At 33.8% G+C, this 12,349-nt stretch overlaps 1 pseudogene; it reads right to left on the bottom strand.

Annotated features, from left to right (window-relative positions):
• Positions 1-8,261: 8,261 nt before the first annotated feature.
• LOC132601862 (cyclin-A3-1-like) lies at positions 8,262-10,387 on the bottom strand (annotated as a pseudogene).
• Between the last annotated feature and the right edge of the window lie 1,962 nt (positions 10,388-12,349).

Genomic DNA, 12,349 nt, shown 5'->3' with positions numbered 1-12,349 from the left:
AATCACCTAGAAGTAATAGAATGGGAATTGGGTGAAGAAACACCATTAATGGAGATTGTGGAGCTTTATGCCCACTAAGTGTTTGATAAAATGCTTAGATGACCAAAGCATGAATATTATTGCTGATATAGAATCCATTTGACTTGTATTGATATAGATCAAAGTTGAAAGGGTTGACTGTCACACCCCATTTTAACCCGGGAGATTAAAATTAGAAGTACGACATATTGGAGATTCCTACTTTTTTTTTTTTTTTTGTTAAGGAGTCGCCACCTAATTATTTATGGTGAATTAGGACACCTAAAGTTTATTAAAGTTATGTTTAAACTTAACTCTGTTTAAGGTCTGCAAAACTTAAGATTCTGGGTAAGGGTTCAATTAGTCTAAAGGGAAGGTATTAGGCACCCTTTAAGACCCATTAACAATGGTTAACCGACCGGACTTATGATTAATTAGGCTAAGGGTAAATATAGTGTTATAAATGTTTGGAAAATAACTTATAAATATAGCTAAAGTTTTTAAAGTAAAAGGTAATAATGTTATTAGAAATAAGATATGTAAAAATAATAAGTTGTATAAAAGAAAAGTTTAGTTTAAACTAAAAGGAAATAGGACATGTGATGTTATGTGTATTTGAAGGAAAAGTGAGTTATGCCGACTCACAAAAAAAAAAGAGTTATTGTGAGATTGACGTTAAATAAATTTTAAAGGTTTCATATAAAGACTAATAGTTTAATGTATATTGCGCTTAAGGTTGTTTCAAACAAATATGTATTTCAAGTGCTGGAAAGGAATTAAAGTGAAAAAACTATCTGTTAAAGCTAATTGACTTTTATTTCTTAGAATAAATTGATGTTAGTGTAAAGTTTGTTACGTTTTAAACTTCTCAAATAGTAAGAGTGAATCTTGATTCTTTTAGCTTGAAAGTATGTAGGCATACCATTTTGAAAAATCAATTTACTCCAAGTAAATATTATAGATACTATAAATAATTTTAAAAAAAAAGATAGAATTGAGTGTAATTTGTGGAATTAAATACCCATTACTAAACTAAAACCCTTAATTTCACTAAGGTTCATCTAAATTAACAAAACAAAATGTTGGCCACACAATACACATTAAATGCGCACGGAATAAAATAGAGGAATAGATGTAATGGGCTCAGCCCATTTAGGAAGATTGATATCCGCTACTGTTGGGCTTCGACCCAGATTTTATTTTCTCTTGTTTGGCTGCGGATTGGGCTGACATAGGAGGAGTTACGTTGGGCTTTTTAGCCCACCGCCAAACACGTAAGGAGACGAGTCACCTCGGACTCATATGCGATGGTCATGCATAAGAAAAAGAAAAGGATTAATATATAATCGATGAATAAGATTAAACGCGTAAAATATACACTCCATACAAATCAGTAGATTATATATATATTGTGGATATTTTGGTATATCTTATGTATATACATTCATACATACCTGACTATGCCTAACCATTTAGATGGAAAGAGCTTAGAGGCGAAGTATGCTATAGAAATTAAAAGAAGTAAATTCTAACAGTGTTCTTTTGACATAGTATGACAGCAACCATGTTAGCGAAAAGAAAAAAAATAACTGCACACTCAAGAAACTGCTCAAAGCAGGTACATATGACCATCAATTTATTCCAGTGTATACAAGATATACATGATGTAATTAGTGAAACTCATTAGTTTATTTTAGTGATTCAACTAACAAAATAGAGAGAACTGTCATCATTCTTCTACACACAAATATGCAAATGGTAGCGACAGGATTAGTATAGGAGATTAAGGATTATCACTAAAACAAGTTATGCTTTTTAAATTAAGTCATCAAAGTTAATCATCAAACCGACCTATATAGGACCATGTGAGACCATTAAGCTACTAATTTTTTAGCACGACTTCTAATAAAAAAAATATTGAACAAACAAGCAAGTGTCTAGACCAAATGGTATAAAAATTATGCAAATCATCACTAACACTAAGCGGAAACTGGACCTGAAACCACTGAACTAAACTAGCATTCAAATTGACAAAAATCAGCAGACAGAAAGCAACCTTAAGGGTGATGAAAATGGGCTTTTGTGGGTGCAGTGAACGGAGGTCGTCGGGGTCTCGAATCTATGCTCGAACTCGAACGAACCCGAACCTGATTAAAGTAACTAAAGTTTCAAAACGAAAAAATGAAAATAGAGTAATTGTTGGTCGCAACTAAAGTTCACCGGAAAAGGAAAAATCAAGTGTGGAAGATAGTTGTGTCCCTCAAAACTGAATCAACTTTCTCAAAAAAATCTGAAAAAAATCCCTCGAAATTTTTATATGCTTGACTTCGAAAAATAAAAGAGCAAACAGAAATAAGGTTTGGAATTTTCAAAACTCCTCTCAAGGAGACCGTCCCCTCTTTTCTTTTTTTCAAAAACACTGAATCCCGCCAAATTTATAGGGCTTTTTGTTTGTATTAAAGTAAGGATAGGAGCGTATGAGAGAGACGGGAGCGGGGACAGGCGTGAGTGGGGAGGCGGAGAAGAAGGAGGAAAAGGGGGAGAGAGAGGAGCGGCGGGAAAGGAGGAGAAGAAGAGAAAGAGGAAGAAAGGGGTGCGGCGTGGGTATGGAGGAAAATGAAAAGAGGGAAACCTTAGGGTTTCCCTTATTTTGGGCGAAAATGGGCTGGACCCAGTCCATTTGTGGACTGGGTCAAATTTTGGACTGAGTATTGAAAGAATGGACTAGAATTAAAACATGGACTGGTCTAAAAAAATTGAGATAGAAAATATGGTCTAGTCCAAAAATATTAGGAGTTAATCGGACTTTGATTTGGGGTCCGGTAAGTCAAAATACGGACCGAGTGCAAGAAATAGTTCGGCTTTTAAATTTGGATAAGAGACCCATTCCGATTAACGATGTACTAAGGGTGCCAGAATATCACCTAATAGGGAAATATGTAATTATAAAAGATCCAGATAATAAAATTATATGATGTTGCAATGACCGTGCAATAAACATTTAATAACAAACAAACGCTGTCATTTAAATGTGTGAAATAAATGCGATGTGTATGCGGAAGCTGGTAGAAACGTTGAGAAATGCAAGTTTCAACAATACTAAATAATAGCAGCAAATAAATAGCGGTAGTAATACTGCTAATAATGATAACAATAATGATAATGGTAATAATGATAATGCTGATGATAATGGTGATAAAAAATAATAATAGATATAATAATAATAGTGGCTAACAAATATGGATAACTAATAACAAAATCACAATAAGAATAATTAATAATAATAATAATAAAGATGATAATAATTAACAATAATAATAATAAATAACAATTATAATAACAAAATGATAATAAATTAATAACAATAATACTGGTAATAATAAAATAATAATGATAATAATAATAAAAAATAACAAATGATGATAATAATAACAAATAACAATTATTGATAAAACAATGATAATAATTAATAATAAAATAACGATGATAATGATGATAAATAATTGATAACAAAAATAACGCTGATAATAATGACTAGTAATTAATAATAATAATAATAATAATAATAATAATAAGAATAATAATAATGGAAATAACAAGAATGATAATAATAAATGACAATTAGTAATAAATGATAATTTAAGAATAATAATAATAATAACAATAATAATAATAATGATAATAATAAACTGCAGAAGAATAAAAGACTAATAATTATAGTAAAACTTAAATGCATATTTTTTAATTTCTCGAAATACCAGAAGTATAAATAGGTACTTCGGAGGAGAAGCGGGACAAAATTAGGTGTCAACAGTATATAGAAAGTAAGGATTTACAAAGTGTTGTCTTGCAATTAATTTAAACGATTCCCAACCCGAAAGTGAAATGACGATGAACATTTAAAATTTGTGATAAATTAATACTTGTAATGTTAAAAATAAAAGTAGCGAATATAAATAGCAGTGAAAATAAAGTATCTAGCTCGTCAATAAATTTAGACGTCTGAATGAATAGAATTAAATAAAAGAGGGACAAAATTGGGTGTCAACATTGACGAACATTGTATTACGCTCAAAGGCTGGAATTAAGGTATGTGAGGCTAACTATCTACGTTAGGGAATATTCATGATTCTCCCTACGACTCATTCTTCATGCTTGTCAGCAATTTGACTCAGAACATAGTTTAGCCATAGTTTCATGATATGATATAGAACTGTTATCTTCTAGGGTTGCAGTTACAGAATTCGTTCATGGTTGTCACTTTGAACATCATGAACTCAGCACGTAATCTTTATAGACTTATGCATCATTATCACATGAGTCTCAGTCAGTGTATAACCAGTTATTTGCAAGAGTCCCAGAATCAGAAACAATTATCATGCTATCAGCTATAGCCAGTCTCAGTTTTGTAAAATATTAATGTTGAACACCTGTATCTGTACTTTTGGGCCCTAGGCCACAGTTTATGCATACGTATTGCTTGGGCCAGAGGCCACAGTTTTTGTGCACATTATTTGGGCCCTAGGCCACAGTTATATTTACAGTTTTACAGGTGATTCTTCATCCAGAACAGGGAGTACTTCAGCTTCTTGCTTTCTTGTTTAGTTCAGTTTCAGTTTCAGTTCCAGTATTTTATTGCTTCAGTTTCTTTACATACCAGTACAATTCAAATGTGCTGATGTCCCTTTTATTGCTTGGGGGCCTGCATCTCGCGATGCAGGCAACGATATACAGGTTAATGACTCAGCTATTTAGGAGTGCACATATCAGCTACTGGTGAGCCCCAAATTCCTTCGGGGGCATTGTCAGCTATCCAGTTATTTCAGTTTATAGACAGCTCTATTATTCAGTACTCTTAGAGGCTTCATAGACACAGTTCCGACAGTCAGATATTATTATGTTAGCCTTGTTGGCAGTCATTCAGTTGTTTGGTTTAGCCATGTTGGCTACTTTCAGATATGTTCAGATTGTCTAAGTATTTCCGCATTATGATTTCAGCCAGACCTTTAGTATATCATCATGTGTTTAGTTGTTTCCATGTGTTAGTTTTATTTTATAAATTAGTTATGTTTTGGTATCACATGTTGATTCAGCCAGCCAGTTGGTTCGCTCGGTCACATGCAGTCAGGCACCGGGTGCCGTGTTACGTCCAGGCCCAGGTTCGGGGCGTGACAATACATCATAGAAATATTTTCACTATCAGTGACAGTGTCATACTCAAGTTACCCAAAGTTGCAAAACTATTACATATAGAGCTAAACACTAACTAAGTAGTGGCTGCGCCATTTTTGTCATCTTAATACACATACCTGGAAATAAAGTAGAGCATAGGAGCTTTTAGTTGTTGTTACAAACATACATATTAATTAAACATAAAGACTACCTAAAATTAAAATGAAAATATATGAAATAAAAAAAAACTTTGTGTAATTATCCTAAACTTTGGGGCAATACTTGCATTTTGCCCTCAATTCTCCCATTTTATTAAAAACATCTTATGTAATGATCTCAAACTTCAGATGTTTTTCTATCATTATCCCCAGGGCTAGGGTCTCGACTACAAAGAGTTGTTCTTTTCTGCCTTTTAGGAGGATTACCCACGGAAGAAGTATTAGGGCATTACCATGTGCTTGAGTTGCAGCAAATGCTGATGTTACTGAAGTATCTTTTATAGGAACCTCCAAATCTACAACCTCTGTCCTTTTCATATGAAAAATATTAGAAGTTTAGGACCCATTCAGACAAGAAAAAAGAAAGGTATAAGTTCGGGAAAAAAAAAAGAAACAACCTAAAATCAAATGGCTGACAAAGAAAGACTAAAAATTTAAGTTAAAGACATTAAATTCTAACGTGAGCTTCTGTTAGTAGGTTTACACTTAACACTTAAAGAGTTAAAAGACTTAAAGACATGGGCTTGGACATATTCTTAAAAACATGGGCCTTAAATAATCATGTGAAATAAGTAGACTAAAAATCAAATTAATGATTAAAAGGTATAAAATATTTATAATTATTTATGAAAAACTAATATTATACATATAAATAATTATAAAATTTATGTATATAATTTATCGGTTTGGTTCGGTTATTTATTCGGTTATATTTTAATATAACCATAACCAAACCAAATATTATCAGTTTTTAAAATTTAAAACCAAATCAAACCAAACCAAACCAAATGTTGGTTTTTTTATTCGATTTGGTTTTGGTTTTAACCAAAACCGTGAACAGCCCTAGTTGAGGCATAGAGATAACAAATATACCACCCACTAATAGCTCTTCTAAGACACTTTATGTATTCCAAGCTCAAAGAAGATACAACTGATGTAAGAACTAGAAATTAAGTATTAAATATTATACGAAATATGAAATCAGATTTGTCTTCCATCAACAAAAAGCACATAAACTTTTACGCTTCATGTAATGCATGCCACATATTTCCCTTCACTCAGTACGTACCTCACAACAACAACAACAACAACAACAAGTGTAATCCGACAAGTGGGGCCTAGGGAGGATAGAGTGTACACAGACCTTATCCAGGTCACAAAAGAAAATAACGGTCACTCTGTAATCCACACACAAAAAAGAAAAAGAAAAAAATGCACGAGCTTCCAAGAGCATCTTTTTCTCCTTCACGCGGAACTGGATAAAGGATAATAAGTGGTTTCAAAAAGATCAAACTTATAGAATTTAAATCTTGAATCCGCCTATGTTACTAACATACCATTATTATCATACGATCATGCCACCAACCTTGAGATGTAACCAGGGCATATAGCAATCAAGCTATAGCCACAAGACCATCTCTTGAATCCCATAACCCTTTCCAAAAGAAGTAAGCAATGAGAGTTGTGTTGGAAGCTGAAGAATTCCAGACTTTCACGGACAGAAAAAGAAGGAAACGAGCTCGCCTAATGAACAAATGGAGAGAATTGTTCATGAACAACTTCACTCAAGAACTCAATCGAGTTCTAAAACTGAGAGAAAGAGAGAGAGAGAGAGAGAGAGAGAGAGAGAGAGAGAGAGAGATGGATTGTATTGAACTTTGATCACAAATATATTGATTACAAAGGCTGAGACTCAGGGCGACTTAGTTACATAGGAGGGGGAAGTTTTGGGGTGAAAGTTAGTATAACTAATTACTGGACTACTCAATATCCCAACACATATCCAGCTCACTATTAGGAATAAAGGAGAAGGTTTCAGCAATTGATTCACAAGAAAACGAAGGAACAGACAGCCCAAAAATGTAAGACTTGGCAATAGTAAATATGATAACAGAGCATGAGGTTTGACAGCATAAGAGCTGAAAAAAAAATTTGGAGGGGGGAGTGTTGGGAATAAAATAGACCCGCAAAAATAATATTCACGGTATTAGTGATAAACGCGGAACACTAAATTATGGTTAAATCAGCAAGAATAAAATGCAGCAATAATGACACCAAGATGTTACGTGGAAACCCTTCTGAATAAGGGAAAAACCACGGCCAAGAGGAGCAGCTGATATCACTATAGTAAGGAATTTTACACTGTGTAGTCACGAGTATAAATACTCAAAAGACCACTACACACTCAAAAGAAATAAACACTCCTTTGATTTTTCCCACCTCACTACAATATAACTCACACTCTATTTTTCTTCACAGACTATTTTCTTACAGTCTATGGAATACCTCACTTTGCTCTCACTCAGATGTATTGTCTGAGATTTTGGTGTGTATAGCAAATGATCTTGGTATATTACAAATGAACCATAAGCTGCCTATTTATAGGAATGAATTTCCTATGATGAGGTAAGCGCTTACGTCACGACTATGATGAGGTAAGCGCTTACATCACGAAAATGTGAACAAAAGAATTGACTTGTTGGCCAATTCCACAATTGCTACAAATGTGATTTTGTCAAAGGAAGAAAAATCTTTCTTCCTTAAAATATGGGATAGGGGACTGGACCCCATAGGGAGGAGTGACTAATTTGGATTCACAATGTCTAAACCCACTGAAAGAGGTAAAGCGCACTTAAACAAAATGCTCTTTTCTAAACCTACTAAGGAGTAAAACATTCTTTAATAAAAGTTATCTCTTTTGAAAGTTCGAACGTGAACTTCCCTTTGAGCTAGGGGAGAGGGGAGTGAAATGAAATTGAAGTGTATCACAAGTCTACAAAGTACTATCGTGGACTTTATAGCTCAGAGTTTAGGAGAAGAGGAGAGTCAATACTTCCACTAGACTTCCCCGTATTGCAAGTTTAATCATAAGAATGTACGCTTATGACAACAAATATAATTTGCCTCAATTACATATTAATAGGGATTAGGTCCCAATTACATATCCCCTGCATTCATTCTGTGCTATTTGAATCCCATTTCATTCAACAGTTTACAGTAACCATTGTAAGCTAGGCAACCAAAGAGAACTGCAAATGAAGGCAATACTCTATAAATTCATAACCTTTTAGTATGTAGTTGTTTCCAACTTATTACAAGAATAATGTATCTGCACTATCTTTCAAACATTATTCAATACAAACATGTAGAAGAATCATTATTTGTGCTATCCATGGCTCTTAAACCAAGCTACGAAATATCAAGATTATCTTACTAGCTACTTGTTATAATTTTCATCCATCCAGAGGACCATACCATATCTACTAAAATGATTTCCTCAGAGCAGCATGAGCCAGCACCAAGAAGGCAGTTCAACTCTACCAGGTATTATCGTAGCATCCCATTCCACTTTCCAAGCATATATCCATATATATCCATTTAATCATTAGCCTGTATTTTCAAAGGAATCCGGTATTTCCAGAGGAGAAGACAATGTTGACACACAGTTGAACTATTACAGAGTTTTCACATTAGATAGCTAAATTATGCCGGTGTTTACAACAAAATCACCAATTATCAAACACAGATTTATACCTTATGCTGCTTGTATTTGTCCCTCACAGCAGCCCAAGTGCTTCCTCTTCTATTTAATTGCAAGTCATGTATGATAAGAATACAATCATTAAGATCTGCTGCTGTCTATCCTGAGCAACGTTGAAGGTCCAAACTCTGTAAAATGAATAGAGCCAATTCATCCCTTCTATATGTCAATGAACATACATACTGTAGTAAATACAGAAACAAAATCCTCACCCAAGGATGTGACTTTGGCTGTAATGTGAACCTTGACGAGAATCTCACAGCAGCAGCTACCAAAGAAGGCAAGAATTTCACACAGTTGTAATCCAATAAACTTAACTCTGCTAGATAGTAGCCTAGAAACTCTAACTGCAAACCGGGGTTCTACAAAAAGTAAGGGAAAAAATTAAACAAGAAAACAGTTAACAGAAACAAAGTTGAATTGAAAATCATAATGTTCATGTCATATTTGCACTTACTTTGTTATCTTCTTGGGCAACCCTAATAAATCTTCTGAGAAATGTTTTGGTTGTTGAATTACCCATTTCAAATTTGAGAGATTGTAGCACACTAGCCTCCATCTTCACCACATCTTTCTTTGTATGTGTATTGGCTGTAATATAACAAAATCCTTGATATGTGGAGGCTTAATTTCCTCATACATCCTGCTTGTTGACTATATTATATTCACAACCAAAATTATTACAAAAAGCACATTGTCAGGGGGGATAAAACCAATTCTTGGCTCAGATACTTACGCAGCAATGAGCATTGAAGAAACACCCAAAAGCTGAAGTCTTTGCCTAGGGATGACATTCACGGATAAGAATCAGTCGATATAGGAAACATCATTGAAATTTCAAAATCCTCCAACTGTAGCCAGAACGACCCAAACTGTTACACAGCAGAGGGAAGTGTCTCACCAGTCCAGCTGATAAAATTTTGCGGCTTCCTTTACTTTCACTTGAATTTTATGTCAACCTCAGACTTAAAAAAATGTATTAACTAATAGCTTCCTGTTGGCAATGAAGTTGCTTAAGAATCATTTGTCTGAAAGCATAAATTGGTAAACCATCATCAAGCCTTCTACATTCTCTCTTCATCAAATAATGAATTCTACTCTAATCAACTCTTCCTCAAAACTTAAAACTCTAAAACCCTCATTCTCCAAACCCTCCAAATGATGAATAATACATTTAATCTCATTCTTGAATTCAGTAATCCTCAATGGTATGAAATCCTTCTCTGCTTCAGTACCTTTTTTTTCAACAAACTAAAAATTCCATTAATCTCACCCATCACATAACTCAACTTTTTATTCCATTTGTGCACTACAACTCTATCAAGTAACCCATTCAAAATTACTTTAGAAAAATACCCTTTAACCTACCATTCAACTCTTCTTTATCAAATGATACCTCAATATTTGCTTTAACACTTTGATATTGAGTATACTCCATGGGTTAAAGAAAATATTGAGGGGTCATCCGATAAAGCAGAGTTGAATGGTAGGTTAGAGGGTATTTTTCTGAAGTTGGGTTACTTGGGGTTTTAGTGCAAAAAAGGAATAAAAAGTTGAGTTCTGTGAGGGTTGGAGTTTATGGGGAGCTGTTGAAGGGAAAAAAGGGTATTGAAGTGGACAAGGATTTGATAGATTTGAGGATTAATGAATTCAAGAATGGGATTAAATGTATTAATCATTATTTTGAGGGTTTGGAGAACGAGGGTTTAAGAGTTTTTAGTTTTGGTGAAAAGATTGATTGGAGTAAAATTCATTATTTGATGAAGAGAGAATATAGAAGACTTGATGATGGCTTACCGATTAATGCTTTCAGACAAATGATTCTTAAGCAAATTTATTATCAACAGGAAGCTATTACTTTCTATATTTTTTTAATGTCTGAGGCTCACATAAAATTTCAGTAAAAGCAAAGGAAAACGCAAAATTTTATCAATTGAACTTGCCTATGAAGAGGCACTTCCCTCTGCTATGTAACAGTATGTGTTTGAAATAAGTTTGTATTCCTCTGCAACTCCCACCAGCCTGTCCACCAAAACTCCTCTCATGTTTGCACTCACATCCTTCTGAATTTTCTCAAGGTAATCAGGCAATGATCTTCTCTTTTCACTCTGATTTGATAAACCATAGAGTTAGTCAAAAGCTCAAAATCCCAGATACCAGTAACTTGTTAAAGTATTGCACACAAACACAGACAATTTTACATGGCCGGAAATCAAGATTTGATCATTCAATGATATTAACCACAACTCACTTGCCAAAATTCATTAGTGTTCCATTTGCAAAATCATCCCTAAGAAACAAAATCAGGATCTACGAGGTAAGACCCAATTAAACATTTGACGTCTTAATTACTTTTAGATAAAAGTCGCATTTCTAAAAATAAATGAAATGCAAAAGCACTTGATCATTGAGATCTATATGATTAAAATTAAGATTGTTAGGTCCAAGATTTCACTTATTAATTTTGATGATAACAAAACAAACCAACACAATTATTACTTAAAGAACATTTACTTGTGGTAAATTTATTTTGATACAGGTTTATTGATGAAGAAGAATTTGGTCAAGATCTACTACTTTATGGAAAGAAGATACTATATGGAAGAGATGTACGGGACCTACTACACAGTCAAGAAAGGAATTATTTACTAATATTTGATTTTTATGAAATGCAATATTCTGCGGAGAACCCAAAAGCAAAGAGGAAGCACCAAAGATTGACTTATATTTTTATAACGAGTGAAAACTTCTTGTAGTATTTGATTCGTAAATACTAGTAAGTAGACTTACGGGTTTCTCCTCAATGGACGCGGATTTGCAGCAACCACGACTCGCATCAGGTCGGAAATCCTCACAAGGTGGATGAATCCCCATGTTTCCACAACCTTGATATCCCTTCAGATGCAGATATGAATATTATGTGTAAACTCTAGTCCTCTCTATATGATGGATTAACTTTTCTTAAACGCTCATAATAGTGTTTATATAGGGGATAGCTCTAGGGTTTAACGTCGATGTTATACCCCATTTTAACCAAAGTCAAAATAGTTTACAACATCCCGGTAATTCCGGGGTTATTTAAAGTTAGAAGTCGCCACCTAATTATTTACGGTGAATTAGGGCACCTAAGATTAATTAAAGTAATTATCTAAAGTTGATTTTATTTTAAAGTCTACGAAACCAAAAGATTCTAGGTAAGGGTTCAATTAGTCTAAAGGGAAGGTATTAGGCACCCTTTAAGACCCATTAACAATGGTTAACCGACCGGACTTATGATTAGTTAGGCTAAGTGTAAATATAGTATTATAGAAAAGAACGTAGCTTTGTAAATGTGGCTAAAGTTATAGATAGACCTGTAAGAATGTTATTTAAAAGAGGACTTGTAGAAAAAATAATAATT

This window comes from Lycium barbarum, chromosome 7 (genome assembly GCF_019175385.1).
Source record: "Lycium barbarum isolate Lr01 chromosome 7, ASM1917538v2, whole genome shotgun sequence".
Lineage (NCBI taxonomy): Eukaryota > Viridiplantae > Streptophyta > Magnoliopsida > Solanales > Solanaceae > Lycium > Lycium barbarum.
This window is presented reverse-complemented; position numbering and strand designations above follow the sequence as displayed.